At 35.7% G+C, this 16,851-nt stretch overlaps 1 long non-coding RNA gene across 1 annotated transcript; it reads right to left on the bottom strand.

Moving 5' to 3' along the window:
- Positions 1–1,365: 1,365 nt before the first annotated feature.
- On the bottom strand, positions 1,366–4,283 carry LOC147492430 (uncharacterized). Its single transcript, XR_015199144.1, has 4 exons — positions 4,136–4,283; positions 3,560–3,640; positions 2,918–2,971; positions 1,366–1,733 (listed from the first exon to the last, which is right to left on the bottom strand). It is a non-coding gene; the product is annotated as an uncharacterized LOC147492430 (long non-coding RNA).
- Between the last annotated feature and the right edge of the window lie 12,568 nt (positions 4,284–16,851).

Below are 16,851 nucleotides of genomic sequence, written 5' to 3'. Positions count from 1 at the left end.
AACCGTAGGTAATAGACTATTAGTTGATAGAGGGGGTGGGGAATTCCCCATCTCACTATCAGTTGATAAATAGCCCGGGCAACACTTGAACACACGTCTGAAGAAAAAAAACGTTCGGACGTCATTTGGAGTGACGTCCTTATCTATTTCTAAAGTCACAATTTGAAAATTTTAAACTCGGACGACACTTGAAATGACGTCCCTCTTTAAATTAAAGAGGGACTATGTCACTTCAAGTGTCGTCCGAGTTTAAAATAATTTTTTTTTACACTTCTCCGTTGGGAACAATAGAGAGTGGATATTATGGGTTATACAATCACTACACCATAAGGGCATCTCCAATGGAGAGTGTATATATACACCTCCACATAAGTGCCACATAGGAGCCACTAGGATTTTATGACCTCTTACACACTAATAGTTTTCCACACCCAAAATGGTATCCAATGCAACAAAGCTTAAGAGTTTGCAAAATTAAAAAACTGAGAAAAAACGACGGTCAAAGTCTGTTGCAAGTGGTTGAACTAAAAAAAAAACGCACGTCACTTTGAGTAACGTCCGTGGTTTACTTAAAACTGGCCCAACCAATAAATGACGGTCTTTGTTCATTGCAAACATTACAATTCTCAAAAAAAAGACGTGAGTTTAAGTAACGTCCGAATTTCTTTTTAGTTGTGACGTTATTTCAAGTGACCCCTGAGATGTTTATTAACTAATAGCCGAATGGGGAATTCTCCACCCCCTCTATTAACTATTAGCTTATCACCTGGGATCCATTGGAAACATGTTTTTGACATTTAGAGTGTAAATTTTACACTTCAAACAATTTATACCTCCTATTGGAGATGCCCTAACAGCCTATTTGTAATGGATATACATCTGTTACAAAAAATATTAATAACGGTTATCTTGCGTTGACACAAAAGCGTGACAAATATTAGTAAAGGAAATTTGTAACGGTTATAAAGTGTTAGAAAATTTACTAACGGTTATCAAGTGTTACTGAAATTAAATTAATTTGTCCAAAATTAATTTCAGTAACACTTGATAACCGTTAGTAAATTTTCTAACACTTTATAACCATTAGTAAATTTATTTGTAATGGTTATTAATTTTGTTCTTGATTCATTTCCCCTTTCAATTCTAACGCTTGCTATTCTGTTACTATAATTGTTTGGACAAAGGATTTGTAATGGTTCTGTATCCGTTACTAATTATTTGTTATTTAAAAAAAATAATGGAATTTCTTGGCATTTTTTTGCTGGCCCCCTGCAGTACCTACACCTGCACCATTTCACTCCACAACATATTATATCAAACAAATTATTCTATTCATCCATTCTAACAATCACCATTTCCAACATATTGATAAATAATTACACCCTTTATAAATTAGGAAATAAGAATTTCAATAATACATAGAGGCACTTTTGCCACGTCCAAAACATATATAAAAGTAAACCCCAAAAACAAACAAGTATCGTAACAATAATACATTAAGAAAGTTGTCTACATCGATCAAGGGGATCAACACTTTAGCCAAGCAAAGAGTTAAACCTTGCATCCGCGCACTAACCTCTAGAGACTTCATAAATATCAACAACCATTGCCTCATCTATGAGTACCAATTTGTTTTTTGCAAGTCTGCAATTCGCACCAAGCTCCATTGCACACCATAACACAATACCATCCAAGAACAACACTATGATGTGAATCATCCTCTATCCTCTCACCTATATTACATACAAAAAGAAATCGATAAGTGGGTTTCTAGAATATCTAATGAAAGCATTAGCTAAAACCAATTTAAAAGAAACCAGAATGGTATAGCACCTACTAGTTTACCACCAAGACTAGAATCCAAACATATAATGCACATGACTTCACGACCACTTCCAGATCCATCCAATTACTCAATATGCAAACAATTAGTCAAAAGTGCTAAAAAAAAACTATGATCAATGCTACAATTAGTCAAAAGTGCTAAAGAGCAAACATGGTTCAATTACAATGATATACTAACCTCAGGTGTAGAACCTAGTGTCGTGACAACTACAACACTGACACCGATATTTTTGCATGCTTCTAGTTGACATTAGTAAGAAAGAGCTGAGCTTTAATATTGGCCCAAGTAAAAACACTAAAATGATAATGCTATCAGTAAAAAGAGAATGTTACAGACAAAACACTGACACCACTTGATTATTTAGAAATTAGGATATGTAAACTTACTTTTTCATGTAGAACTCAAAGTGCTAATGGCATTCCATTGAGAAGTAAAATATAGCTCAAACTTGGTAGAAATCCTAATTTTTCAGCAAACTAGAAATCTGATGCGCTATTTTCCGACTGGTACAACTCTTTTCACAGGAATCCAAAAGCAACAAGGTTTTTTGCGTTGAAAAGCTAACATATAGAACTTACTTTCTTATGTTTTATTTAAATTTTCAACCTCATTCTAAATATTAAAAAACTGTTCTTGAACACATTGTGCAAAAGCTGTTTTATGACGCACTATTTTCTGTCATCCAAACTTCTAGACAACATATGTTTCTCTACAGGCCTCGGAATGCTACGAGGCCAATTGGTATGGAAAAAGACTCGTAAACCTTACTTTTTAATGTTTTAATGAAAGCCTAAATCAACACTTAACCATATGAAAAGATGACCCCAATCCCGTGCACTGAAACTGTTTTCTGCAGTCAGAAAACTCTGACGACCTAAGTTGTCGAAACCATAACTTTCTCCCCACACATCCAAATGAGTTGGGGCTTTCTGCATTGAACAAAGGACTCATTGAACTTTCATTCAGAGTTGGATTCAATTAAAAATATCAAACTTACAATTTTATATGTAATATCAAAGTAGGAGGCAGAAGCATAAAATTTCCAATTCATCCTTAACACTTTTTACATACCTTATTTGCCTCCTCTTCATCCCACATGCACATATACACCAGCCGACTTATAAGCTAGTTAGTCAATTAAAAAAAAAAGAACTAGTTAGTCAATTAACTCTGCTACAACATGAACTAGCAAAAACACAAGGTGAAATTGATTTTTGACTACCCATCTAATGAATTCCATGTCCATCCCCATATAAATCACACTAAAGCTAAAAAAAAAATGAAGTAAAAATCATATAATTGAAGATTTTAATAAAAGGTGTCCCATAAAACACTTATAAATCAACATAAAACCATCAAAGATCAAAACTTGGACAGCCCCAGAGACTTAAATCAGCTCATAAACTGTTAACACTATTGAAAAACTTGGAACCCCTGCTGCATCTTAAAACAATAAGCATCTTCCACAACAACTAGTGTCGCTAGGAACCAATTGCCCTAGAACTAGGGAATAAGAAGTAATAAGACCTTGCAAGCTTTACTTTACTCCTAAAATATATGCAGAAAATAGTAGAAGCAATCCCTATAACATGAACTTTAAAGTTGATGCCAAATAGTAGCTATGGCTAACAATCTAGCTAACGGGTTATAACACTTCAAAAACTTATGCATGTTAAAAAGACAAACAACTGGGACGCTATGGGAAAAAATTACCTTTGAAAGGTCGCCAACACCGAAAGCTTCCTTGAAATCAACAGCTCAGGAAATTACGCGTGTTAAACAAGATACAAAATCCTAAAAAATAATAATAGCAGGTTACTTTTATTAGAAGTTTAGATAAACGAGATGCTTAAGTTTTCATTATCTGCTACTTATAATCGCATGGAAGTAAACTATACAATAACTGTTCTTCTCCATTATGTTAGACACATATTTTTCAGATTTTTTGTGGACTAATGTTTTCTATTGCTGGATTATACAACTTTTCCACAATGCCAAGCTGAAATTAAGATGGACTGTAAAATTCAGTTGTGATTGTAGGCTTTTTAGCTACTACAATGTTTGACAAGTACATGTGTGCATGAAACATTTTATATTTAGTATAACACAACAACAACACAATTTGGACATACCAAATCCTTTCTTTTCTGTTACTGGCGTTCCCATAATTAAAAGGGGTGGCGGATTGCAAATATGATATGCTATCCTCTAGGGAAAATGAAAATTGTGTAAAAGAACATGTTTGTGAAGCATATAAATTCATCCCTTACTTGAAAACGGAGCAAATACCTGGCCAAGACTAGATGTTGCTATTGGTTGATTTTCAAACTTCTTAAACAAGACTCAACTGGTGTTCCTAATTCATTCTCTAAACACGGAGTGAGAGAACAAAAGTGCATTGATATCCAAACACAGTATGAATGGAGGCTAAAATGGGCAGGCTGCTAGCATGCAACTAACAAAATCACTCACTTAAAATAGTACTTATAAGTGGCAGTGAAAGCTAGTGTGGAACCTCCCTGAACAACAACAACAAAAAAGTGAAAATTGCATGGGTAAAATACAGAAAGTATTCCCCTAATCCCCTTTAAAACCATGTTCACTATCTTAAATTATGATTTAAAATCTATGTAGATGTGACTTCAAACAAAAGCAAGACCATTCCTTATCCTTATTACTAAGTAGTTAATGCCATTACATCAAGACAAGCATCAAACCAATGAAGTTTTAGTATAGTGGTAAGTCTTCAAAAGATTAGAAGTGAGGTTCACCATAAATTGTTTGGAGTTAAATGATTGGGAGTTTTAGGAGGTAGCTTCTTTTTAGGACTTGTTTAGTTTCTAGTTGAATGAAGAACATCAAGAACATAAAAAAAAAAAACTTGTTGAATAAAAAATATAAATACAAACATTAAAGTAATGGAAAGATTGATTGAAAGAAATAACACAAAGAAGGAAGATTGGTTGATTGATTAACAAAGCAAATAACAAGATTAAAATGAAGAACAATAAAGTAAAATGACTTGAATGAAAAAAGACTAGAAAAATAAATCCTACATGACACTAGATTAAGTCTAGGTGCATTCTCTCTCCCTAACTTTTAGTTTATATATCCCTACTTTATATTTTTTACTGATTTGCCCTTCTCCATTACATTTGAAACACCTCACCCTTTACTTTATGCTTTTGTTGTTTGATTTCTTCTTGATCAAGATAGGTTTAGGAGAATGCTATATCTAGTGCTAAGGACCTCCATCTCTGGTCTTCTGAGTTGAGGGGTTTGACCTTTGACCTTGACCTTTGACTTTGACTTTTTCAGCACTTTTTCATAGCAGTTTCTGGTATTTATAATAAGCGTGATTAAAGCTCCTTTTGGTGCTAAGACGCAACTTTTATGATAAGAGATCTGAATTTCTCTGTAACCTGAAAAAGACAATAAAAGTTATGAGTTGTCTTTTCATTAAACGTAAGAAGGTGTAAAGACTCAAATTCTCGTTAAGGGTATTTTCGTAAATTACATAGCAAACATAGGGACATTTATATAATTGGTCGGTCGGGTTACATTTCAAACGTACATAAATTAATGAAACTTACCTCAGACTCCTAAGCCACGTTAGATAAGCAAATCTTATGAGAAAAATTTGACAAAATGTCGGTTAGCGGCTTTTTTCTCGCAAGATCGGCGGCATGAGTTAACGGCTTACACGCATGAGTGGCTTATTGTTATAGCTGCGGTGAGATAGAATATAGGAGATTAAATTTAGGGATGGGCGAGGAAAATAATTACGGAAAAATGAGTTAGTCGTTAGAGTGAATTAGGACGCCTAATTGGGATGAGTTAGTGGTTATATCGGCCCAAACAAAACAAAATCGAAAAAATTTGTTTCCCCAATTCACCAATTTCAAAACCTAAGAGAGGATCCAAATTCACCCAATTCCATCGGAATTCTTCACACCCAATCCTTGGCCTTCCATTATATCCCTCTAAAAGTAGTGTTAACAAAAAGTAGAGCAAAATCAACAAAAAACAAAATCAATAAAGTAGAAAAAAATCAACAAAATAGAGCTAAAGTTTTTTCCCATCTCTATTTTATTTTCTCAATTTCAAAACCTAAGAGAGAGAAAAAATCCAAATTTACCCAATTTTAGCTCATTTATTGATTTAAACCAAGAATTCTTCAGAGCCATTGACTCCTTAGAAACCATAACCTCAAGTGTGGGAGTTCGAATTTCCAGCGTACCGAAGTGAAATCGCAGCGACAGGTGAGTTAATTCCTCTCAAATCGATAGTGTAAACTCGATTTCAATTTAATTGGTTGTAATTGATGAGAGATAATTGATATGGGGTGGTGTTGTATTCAGCAGTAGCTTGTTTGGAGAAGTAGAGCTTGCGAAATTGGTGGAGGAGAAGCTAGAGTGAGCGAAAATTGGTGGAACCGAAAGCTAAGGAGCTATTCTACAGATTTGGTAAGGATTTTAGTATATTCAATCTATTTTAGAGAATTGATGTTGGTTCTAGGCTTGTTTAAGATCACGTTGAGTATCGAGTGAGTGAGAAAGAACACCCACTTAGTATTATTAACGTCGAGAAAGAATTACTATGCTATCTACAATATTCAACGTTAGCATTATTATTCAACGTTAGTAATATTCAACGTTAGTATTATTAACGTTAGTATATCAACGTTAGCATTATTAGCAACGTTAGTATTATTAACGTTAGTATTATCAACGTTAGCATTATTATTAACGTTAGTAATATTCAACGTTAGAATTATTAACGTTAGTATTATTCAACCCATTTAGTAATATTCAACGTTAGTATTATTAACATTGAGAAAGAATTTGGTTTTGATGCTATCTACAAAACCAAATCCTTAACGTCGAGATTCTTCTCGACTTTCGTAGATAAGAATTTCCTCATTAGTTTGATAAACTCTAACGACCGACGTATACATCTGATGTTATAAGAGTGATCTCGAGTGGATTTGATTAAGTGGGCTTGAGGAGAACGGAGCTTGCTAAGGTAGGAACTTACATACCAATATATAGCATGCTTATTGTCATGCATGATTTGATTGTTTTAAATTGAGAAAAATAGTTTGCGTATCAACCATGTATGTATATGTGATATCCATGTTTTGCATTGTATTCCTCGATATAAACTATATATATGGATAGCTTTCGTGTGAAAGGGTTTTTGTGAAATCGGGGTAGCGGGGATTTATTTTCTTGTTAAAAGAGCAAAACTGGTTTTGGGAAGGGTTCTCGTCTCGTCTCAGTAAGGAAACAGAGAGATGGATTTTGTAATGCGGGTAAGGATTACCCGGTTGTTTGTAACTAGGTGTGAGGTTCTGGATTGTTCCCGGAATGGTTGTTGTTATTTACGATGATTCACCGTTTGGGAATCATCGGTTGTTATTTACTATGACTAGCCCGTTTGGGAGTCATAGGTTGCTTTTATTTGATGGTGGGAAATCCAGGAACTCACACCTACAGAATCAACAGTTTAAAAGGAAAACTAAATATGTAATTATAGTATTTTGAAATAACCGGTAATACGAATATATATATATATATATATATATATATATATATATATATATATATATATATATATATATATATATATATATTACTATGCTTATCACGAGGGGATTTGGAAAAGAATTGGTGAATTTCTATAAAGAAGGAACTGTTGTCGCATTTCCGAAGATGGCAATTCGCTCTAGGATTCCAACTGTGGTGTACACCTTTCGTGGTGGTGGGCCACCTTTAAAGGGATGCATCACAGGATGTAGTCCGGGAATTCCTTTTCTACTTTTCTAGATAACCATGTTTGTACATGTCACGATGTATGGTGATTAGCTTGTGTGAGGTTACATGCTACCTCGATGAGGTTTAGACGCGAGGAGTGAGAGTTTAGTCCACTCCTGGATGTGTGTCAGGATCTTGAGCAGTCTGCAGTCGTCGAACCGTTGACCACCGTAAGTTAGGTGACAGCCGGTATGGGGGTCGTGGTCACAGGGCCCACCTAAGCCCTAAAAGCTTTGGGGATTTTGTGTGTACGGAACACAACAACGGCATTTCAGCCCCTGCCGGTAAAATCAGGAAAACAACGGTGCATGGTTCACACTGGAAAGTACTGAACTGAGATTTGCCTGTGACTGGGGCTAAGTACCAGTCGTACCCTCACCATTCTAATAAGATGCAGCGGCCACAATAGTTGTATGATGATTGTGAAAACTATATTTTGAATATTAACAAAGCATGTCGAAATGATTTCTGCTAGTTAGTGATGTAAGTATATAGTCATGATATTTGAATATTTTTATGGAAACCCTGCATGTTTTAAATGTTTTGCTATAAGTAAACTATTTATTGGCTATGTGCGTTTCTACTGGGCATAGTTGTTTTGCTCATCCTATATTAACATTTCAGCCGAGCCCGTTGCGGAGGAGACTTTCCCTAACCCTAGCGATGATGGTTATGGGGATTTGGGAGGATTCCCTTATGCTTGATGAGGACAGAGTCAAGTTCATATTTTGGGTTGTATAGAGATAGTCTAGTTTATTCTTTTGATGTATATAGAGAGCATAGCTCTTTTCTTTTGGTTGTATAGAGAGAGACTAGTTTCTTTTGTTGTATATATAGAGAGCTAGGTCATTTTGATGTAGTAATAGATGTATTTGGCAACGGTTCTCCTTGTTTTGTAGATATACCGTCATATCCCTGTAGTAGCTAAAGTTAAGAGTAGTATATATGGTTGTTGGATGTATATATGGTTGGAAGGATGAATTATGGGATGTCCAGGGGTTATGATAGGTTTTATGACAGGTTTTTTGTATATGAAATGTCGATTAAACAAAGGAAACTTTGTCGAAATTTCGTTAGAATTGGGATGGTGTCGGCCTCGAGATTCACTCCTCGTCCTTGGGATGTGTGTTGGGTCTCGGGGCGTGACAGAAGGGCTGTAATGCAGTAATGCAAGGGTAATAAAACGCACATTTGGGAAAGGATAACCACCCCCAAATAGCATCTTGCTTGTCCTCAAGCAAGGATGAGAGAAAAAACTAAGATCACAAATGAGTGATTTTTTATAAGTTATACTAATCTCGTTTCGCGGAGTGCGATTGCATTGACCATATGCAACAAGGCCTTAAACCACTAGGAATTCCTTAGTGGATGAGCTTTAAGTCTCGTGAGAGTTTTCTAGTGAAGATACTCACAAACTTCTTCTATGTAGTACAAAGGGTCTTGTTTCCTTATTTATTCTCAGAAGTTCATACATCTCATTAGCAGGGAATAAGGACAAACTCCTTTGAACTTAGGATAACATATGTGTAGTAATTTAATCACCTAAAGATAAATGTGCAAAACATGAGCAATGGAATGCAAAAACATAGTCGTTTCCGAAACTTTTGGAGAGCGTCCTTAAGGTGGGTTCTCACAGGGGTGTGTTTCAATCACAACTCTCTGATAGATTCACTCAATGTTCGTTCTCTCAAGTGCAGCGGGCACTTATATTCCTCACATACTCAAATGACGTCCAAAGAAACCGGGGTCGATTGATCACGTTTGCCAATTACTATCACACCATCCTATTCCTAATTGAGCTAGAGATCTTTTATTAGGATTTACAGGGCAAGGGTGATGGTTTAGAAAGAAAAAGGAAAGGAAAAACAAAATCTGATAAGTTGAGAAACTGGGTCTTCAATATACTTGTAACCAGAGAAGAACCTCGTTTTGTTCTTTGCTTCCGAATTGTGATTCTTTTAGCCCTTTGGCTTTGTGACTCCATATGATTTTGAGTTTTTGGGAGTTTTAACTTTGCTTTTGTTTCTTTTTGTTTTTGTTTTTGATATCGTCTCCTTTTGATTTTGAATTTTGGGAGATTTGATTTTTGACTCCTTTGATTTTTTAGAGTTTTGGTTTTTTTATGGGTCTTTCTTTTCTTTTCTTTTTTTTTTTTTTTTTTGAAGCAAATAACTGATCTATTTTTGTACAAGGTCTTCTCTTCTCTTTTTCTGATATCCATCTAGTTCTCAACTCGTCAGCTGAGTAAGCTTTTTATTGTGTGTTATAACGAGTTAGAAATTTTTGGTAAAGAATAAAAAGGCTTTTAGAAAATGGTGAAGGCTCAAAAGGGGTAACTAGAGGAAAAATATCTTTTTGGGTTTTTAACGTTTATTTGGCTATATCGATCCAAAAAAGGCCTAAATTCTCTCTTAGGATATGGCGTGGTGATCAAGCAAGTGGACGTGTGGTCTTTCTATCTAGACATCCTTTGTGTCATCACTCAATAATCATTCAGATGAGGTTTTTGGCTAGATTCTCACAGGATATGGAACTTGATTGTTCTAACCTTGGTTTGAAAACTCACTGCTATATACAAACAAATGCTGATGCATATCATTCATGAAAAGATGCAAAAACTATTGTACGTATATTAGTCTAAGTTCGAAGAACGAATACTTACTATATTGCTATAATGAGACTTCTAAACTTTTTATTTATCATAGAAAAGGAAACAAGACTTTTTAATACTAGACAGAAAAATATTTTTGGTCTTTTTCGAAAAAGTTTTTTAGAAAGGAATAAATGTACTACTATATCTACTATAGAAAATGTCTCGTTTTTGCAAAATGTTACTATACCACCCCCAAATAGAACTATGTTTTGTCCTTAAAGTATGAACAGATAAGGAAAAAAAAATTACCATAGAAACATAAGCAAAAACGGCGATACACCTGTATTTTGTTCTTCATGATGAAAATACGCCAACCCTAAATAAGTTTGGGCGTGGGTTGTTTGATATAGAATGAAAAATACATGATTTATTGTACTAAGAATAATTGTTCTACTATTAAATCTTTTTGTATTTTTGAAAACATATATGAAATGCAAAAAGGAAAATAGTTTATGACTATTTAGTACCACGAACTTTCATTTTTTTTCCTAAATGATACCCGAACTTTGTTTCTCGCCTATTCGTACCACGAAGTTTCAATTTGTTTCAATTTAGTACATCAGTTAATTTTCCATCCAATTCCGTCCAATTTCACTAACGGCGTTAACACTATTCACGTTAGTACTATTCGCATGAATAGTGTTTTTCACTATTCACGTGAATAGTGTTTTGACTATTCACGTGAACATTTTTTTTTTTGTAATAATCTTTAATCAATCTTGAAAATTAGATTATTACAAAAAAAATAAAAAAAAAAAATAAAAAAAAAACACACACACACTTTTTCACATGAATAGTGTTTTTTTATTATTTTTCATTAAAGAATTAATTTTTAAGATTGATTAAAGATTCTTTAAAAAAAAAAACCGTTCACATGAATAGTCAAAACATTATTCACGTGAATAGTGTTTTTTGTTTTTTCAAAATTTGAATTTTTGAAAAAATATTATTCACGTGAATAGTGAAAACACTGTTCACGTGAATAGTGTTGTGTGAATAGTGCTAACGCCGTTAGTGAAATTGGACGAAATTGGATGGAAAATTAACTGAGGTACTAAATTGAAACAAATTGAAAGTTCGTGGTACGAATAGGGGAGAAACAAAGTTCGGGTACCATTTAGGAAAAAATGTGAAAGTTCGTGGTACTAAATAGTCGTTAACTCAAAGGAAAAAAAAATGGAAAATTTTGGCATAATGTATTTGTTTTACCTTCTACTCATATACCAAATTCCACAAGAAAACAAATAAAACAAACATATATAATATTAAACATATAATTGAACTTATACTAAACATCATAATAAAGAAAAATAAACAACAATTAAAGGTTATAAACTATCTATACGGACACTAGGGAGCTGCCTAGTCATAATCCATGCGTGACTCGTCTCGACATCTAGAAAATCCTTCTCCTTGATGACATTGGGTCCTAGCATGTCTATAACTATGCAGGAGCGCGTCTATAATGCTCTGCAGTGTTCTAGTGACACTATGTTGAAAACGTCGCTGCTCCTGCTGGAAGGACCGGACGCTCCTCTCTCGGTGGTCCGTTGTTCGCTATGATGACTCCCCTCGAGTTTGCCCGAAATGGGTGGAGGTACGAATCACGAGAATCCTCTGGCCTCTATGGAGGAAGTAAATTCCATCCACGGGCTGAGTGAACTGTCTAGTGACATCTTCAGTGAAGTAATCCACTTTCTTAGTAGGGCGTGCTTGCTCGGCGGCTCTGGCGGCAGGTGGAGGCCAGAATTTCTAGACGCAGTGGGCATAGATAGGACCTGTGGTAGTGTCCTTGACCTCCACTAGGGCGTCTATAGCCTCGAACCCCCAGTGCTTCATGATCCTAGTGACCAATACTGGTAGAGGGGTGGTTGACTTCTTGGGTTTGTAGAGTTGCTCCCAAACAAAGGTGACGATGCAGAAGCTGTTCTTCTGCTCTTAAAGAATCCATAGAATGTGGAGCATCGCCTTTCCGATATCAGAAGGCTTGGATGAGCCTAGCAGGTTGTAAGCTATCTACTGAGATACTGGCAACTGATTCCTTCGCAGCGAACTCTGAAATGCAGCAGTGAGACTTGGGGTTTTTCACCCCCTCGAGAAATGTTTGTACCATCATCACATCGATGGTCTTGTTGTCTAGGGACTGTTCCATCTAAACATAAGCCTTCAAAGGAATCCCCAGAACTCCACTCACCACCTCCTTGGTGAGCTCAAGCGACCATCCTTAACAATCGTGATGCGGTCATCCTCCCCTTTAAGCATACAATTATAAAACGAAAGAGTGAGAGAGGGAGAATAAGCCGCACCTTCCAACAAAACCAAGGGTTCCCATCCTCTTCTTCTAATCTTAGCCTTGAAATGCACTTCAAATAGATCGGAATTGAAGAGCTTTTGAAAATTTTCCTCCGACACGATTTTACGAAACTCGAGCCATTTATAGTAGGGATAGATAAAAATGTGGTTTTTAGTTTGAATCGGGGTTGAAAATGGAGCAGGCTATGAAAAAATTAGGTGGTGGTGTGTATGGGTGAACGGGCGATCACGAGCTGTATGGGGGCAGTTGCGAGCTTGCTTGGGCGACTAGAGTTTGGAAATTTTGTGAGGAAGAAGATGGGAGGTTGGGCGGTCACGTAGGCTAAATAGGGTTGATGGCACATGCCTCGCCAACTTCAAGAGCCGATCCGCACTTCGTTACTCATTCGATCTTGACCCGTGAGGTACCAAAACGATCAGCATCGAAAATGCAACGTAAAGATATAGGTTACACTCACATCCAACGGTGGATAAAAAACAAATGATGGAAAGAAACGAAATGGAACTGTAAGGAAATATGTACAGGCAACAGAAGGAAAATTTCAATTAAATTTTATGGGTTTTGAATAAGTTTGACTGAAATTTAAAAAGGTGGGTCATTTTAAGTCAGATTCCCAAGACTTGAAGTTTTTGAAAACTTGAGTTAATCCCAACCAGATGGCTCGGTTACTCTCCTCAGTTGTGCATGATGCACTGGAGGATAACACGTGTAGACTTTATAAACATAATTATTATGAGGTTAAAGACCGGGACAAGTTGGTGTTTGACATTTCGAGCACCAGCCTTCTCTCATAGCTCGTCTCTTTACGTGCGTATGAACTCTTACCTAAACCAGGAATGATTTTCGGTATGTGTTCATATCTTCATTGCAGCTCTCTAGGAAGTGCTTGCACACAATCATTGAAACTTATCCATCTAGTCTTGCTAGGTGGAGGGTTTTGTTCGTTACAGAAAATATTTTTAAAAGTTTTTGAAAAGTTTTTAGAAAGAGAGAGATTGAGAAGGGGAAAATATTTTTTTAAAAGAAAGGGGAAAATTTGAAAATTTGTACAAGTTTGAGTTTTTTAACGTCAAATTCTCTAGACAAAATAGGGATGTGGAGGCAAAATATAAAATTAAACAGAGAATAGTATCACTTTGGGTTACTCTATTTGTTTAATTCTCATTTGGAGATGCCTCGTTTTTTTGTTTTTTTTTCCCAAGCAAAATATATCTCTAACCATATAGAGGTTTTGACAATAAGATAAAATTATACGTGAATCCGGTATCATTTTGGTTGCTCTGGGACGTATAACTTTCATTTTTATATCCTCTAGTCTTGAAAACCATGGAGAGATGTTTTAAGAAACTTGTACTCAAAAAGCTATGATGAAAAACAAATCATAACGGGAAATCTCAGGCAACTTTCGTGCCGGCTCTATGGCAAACCCAATCTAGACAGACAGAGCTTCAATTACACGAGTTGGGGGATTTACTGCGCAAGACATGGAATGTCTTGACCCTTGACCCGGGCAAATAGCTCAGGTGATATAAGCGACCCTTAGTAAGCAAAACTAATCCCAAACCGCCCCTAGATTGCGTTGTTCTAGGGGTTGGTCTGTGTAAAATTTATTGCCCGTTTTGTTTTTGAAAAATCACATAACTATTGATGTATCGAGAATTTAGCATTAACAGAACCACTATTTTTTTTAAAGAAATGTAAAATAAAGAAAAGGAAAATTGTATACTCCAAATGGATATGTTTTAAAAGAAATGTAAGAAAAGAAAAGGAAAAATGTTTTACAAAGAATATGCTAGATATATGTGGACTAAGACTCCGACACTTACAACCACACACTCCAAATGGAGGGTCAGGTTACCTAGCTTATTGATGTGTTCCCTTTAAAGCAAAAGATGGAATGGAATGGGAAAATAATACATCGGAAAAGAGGATTCAGTCCTCGTAGATGGGATGATCATGAAAAAGTTTTTAGTGCTCTAACTTCATTCACGTCACTTGTAGCTTCAGCTCGCACGACTAGATAGGACGACATGCTCTCTTACGTGAGTAAGTTTTATGCTCGCTATAAACTAATAATCTAAACAGCTGATGATCAATCCATAAAAATAGATAAAAGCATACACCTCCAAACAGAATGAGATGATGTATGTGGAGTGTAATATGCAGAATGATAAGAGAATGCTTGTGCAACCCATCATGAAACTTATGCAATAACTCATTATGTTTGAATTGTCCAAAAAAGTGAGAAGTTGGTAGTATCTATCTTTCATGAGGAACAAATGATAGGGAATAGGATAGGACATATCAGGTTTCTCAACTACTGAAATGATGGACTCTTGTGTTTGTATATTGGGCAAAGTCTATTTACTGGGACGGTTTAGAAAATTATGAATGATCTCAAAGGCAATTGGCTTAAGTGTGAATTTAAGGTTTCTTTGAAATGGTTTCATAGTGCAGTCCTCAGAAATCGGTGGATTTTTTTATGAATAGAGGTTGGATTTCAAGAGGTGTTAATTTGGGATGGTGATGGTTGGGTGGTGCTTCTTCACATGATCTTGAAGACTCAGAGAATTTTTCATCTAATTTTGGCGTTTCCACAAGATTGTGGTTCATATCTATAATAGTAAATATGTCACAAATTTGTTCCATCGATAGGTCTTTAATGACCAAACTGAATTGGGATCCACTTTCCATCATAGATTTTATTCTCTCTTTTCCACGCACTTTATTTTCTTTGTTCTTTCTGCCTAGATCTTCATAAATAAAATTTCTCAATGCCATTTTCCAAATGTGTCTAGTCCAATACATAGTCTTGAGTTTCTTATACCAGAGTTTTCTCATTTATGGGTAATGATGTAATAAGGCATGTGAGAGAAACTGTAACTTCAAGCATATATTCGCCGTTATAAGATCTGGAATTCTCACGATAGTCAGCTGGAGGCTGGTGGGGATTTAATTAGTAATAAATATCAGGAAGAGCTTTAGCAAATTGTTTTGTTATAGTAACACCTAGTTTATCTTGTTGGATGGGTTCTAGATTGGGTGGAAGAATATTAGTCTCAGATGTGGCATATTTTGAATCAGATTGGAGAAAACATAAGGTAGTTGCTATTTCCTGAATTAGTATAGTTTGCTTGGCCATTTCCTGGTAGAGTTTGTCTGTGATGGATGGTGTAGTGAAATATGAATTTGATATGGATGGTGATGTGAATGGTAATGGGTTTTGGGTGAAATCATACTCTGACTGACCAGGTGGATATATGAATGGTGGTTGACTATTTGTAATGGAATTCCATGAATTGTCAGTATGACTAGAAAACTCTTATGTGTATGGGGTACTAGGAATGTTTGAAAATTGAAGTTCGTAATCGTAAGGATTTCTCGTAGTAGATTCAAATTCGGTATATGATGGACAATGGGAAAACCAGTGATAAGGACTACCACAAAAAGAACACGGTTATGGGTTTGCATTGTAATTCCATGACAGTTGTGATGCATATTGATAGGACATGAATGCTCAATTAGTGATGATGCACAAACAGTAGAATTTTTTTATTATTATTATTTTTGAAAATATTTGCTTAGTCTATAATTTATTATGCCCTGTTCAACCGAACAATTGAGCGCGAGACTAGGATGGCTCTACTATACGTCTCAGAAGAGTAGGCAGTCATTTCACCAAGTAGTGTGCTACCAAGAATCTCACTCGCGATGAATCTGGGGAAGGGGAGTGAGGAAGGTAGTTGGTCCACCGGAATTTGGTAACTTATTACTCTAAATCATCGTGGTTATATTTTTGTCATTTTCTGGAGGAGCGTGACTACTTTGGGCTCTAGTTGATTGATTTTAATTTATTTTCTTGGTCTAGGGCTTCAAGAATCAAGCAACGTCCAATTTATCTACATTGGGGAATGACTTCCTAATAGTTGTTATGTGGCTCGGGTTCAGCCTTATGCGTGAATGTAAATTGCAGTGCAGAAATTAAATTTCAAACAATCACGTAAGCATGCTTGAATACACAAAATATCCTCTTACATGGGCTTCGAGGAGGTTTAGAAGTTACCTCTCAACCCGTGCTTACACGTTGCTTGAGGAGTAGGCAACATTGGTTGGCGTGTGATATGAGAATCAGGCCCAACCGTTCGAGCTTTTCCCTATTTTAGGTTACAATTAAAGTCTACTTAAACGAAAGGTCCACAATCCGGCCTTTTTAATTAAACAA

This window comes from Coptis chinensis, chromosome 6, assembly GCF_015680905.1.
Source record: "Coptis chinensis isolate HL-2020 chromosome 6, ASM1568090v1, whole genome shotgun sequence".
NCBI classification, from domain to species: domain Eukaryota; kingdom Viridiplantae; phylum Streptophyta; class Magnoliopsida; order Ranunculales; family Ranunculaceae; genus Coptis; species Coptis chinensis.
The sequence above is the reverse complement of the archived record's forward strand: the minus strand, read 5'-3'. Positions and strand labels throughout refer to the sequence as shown.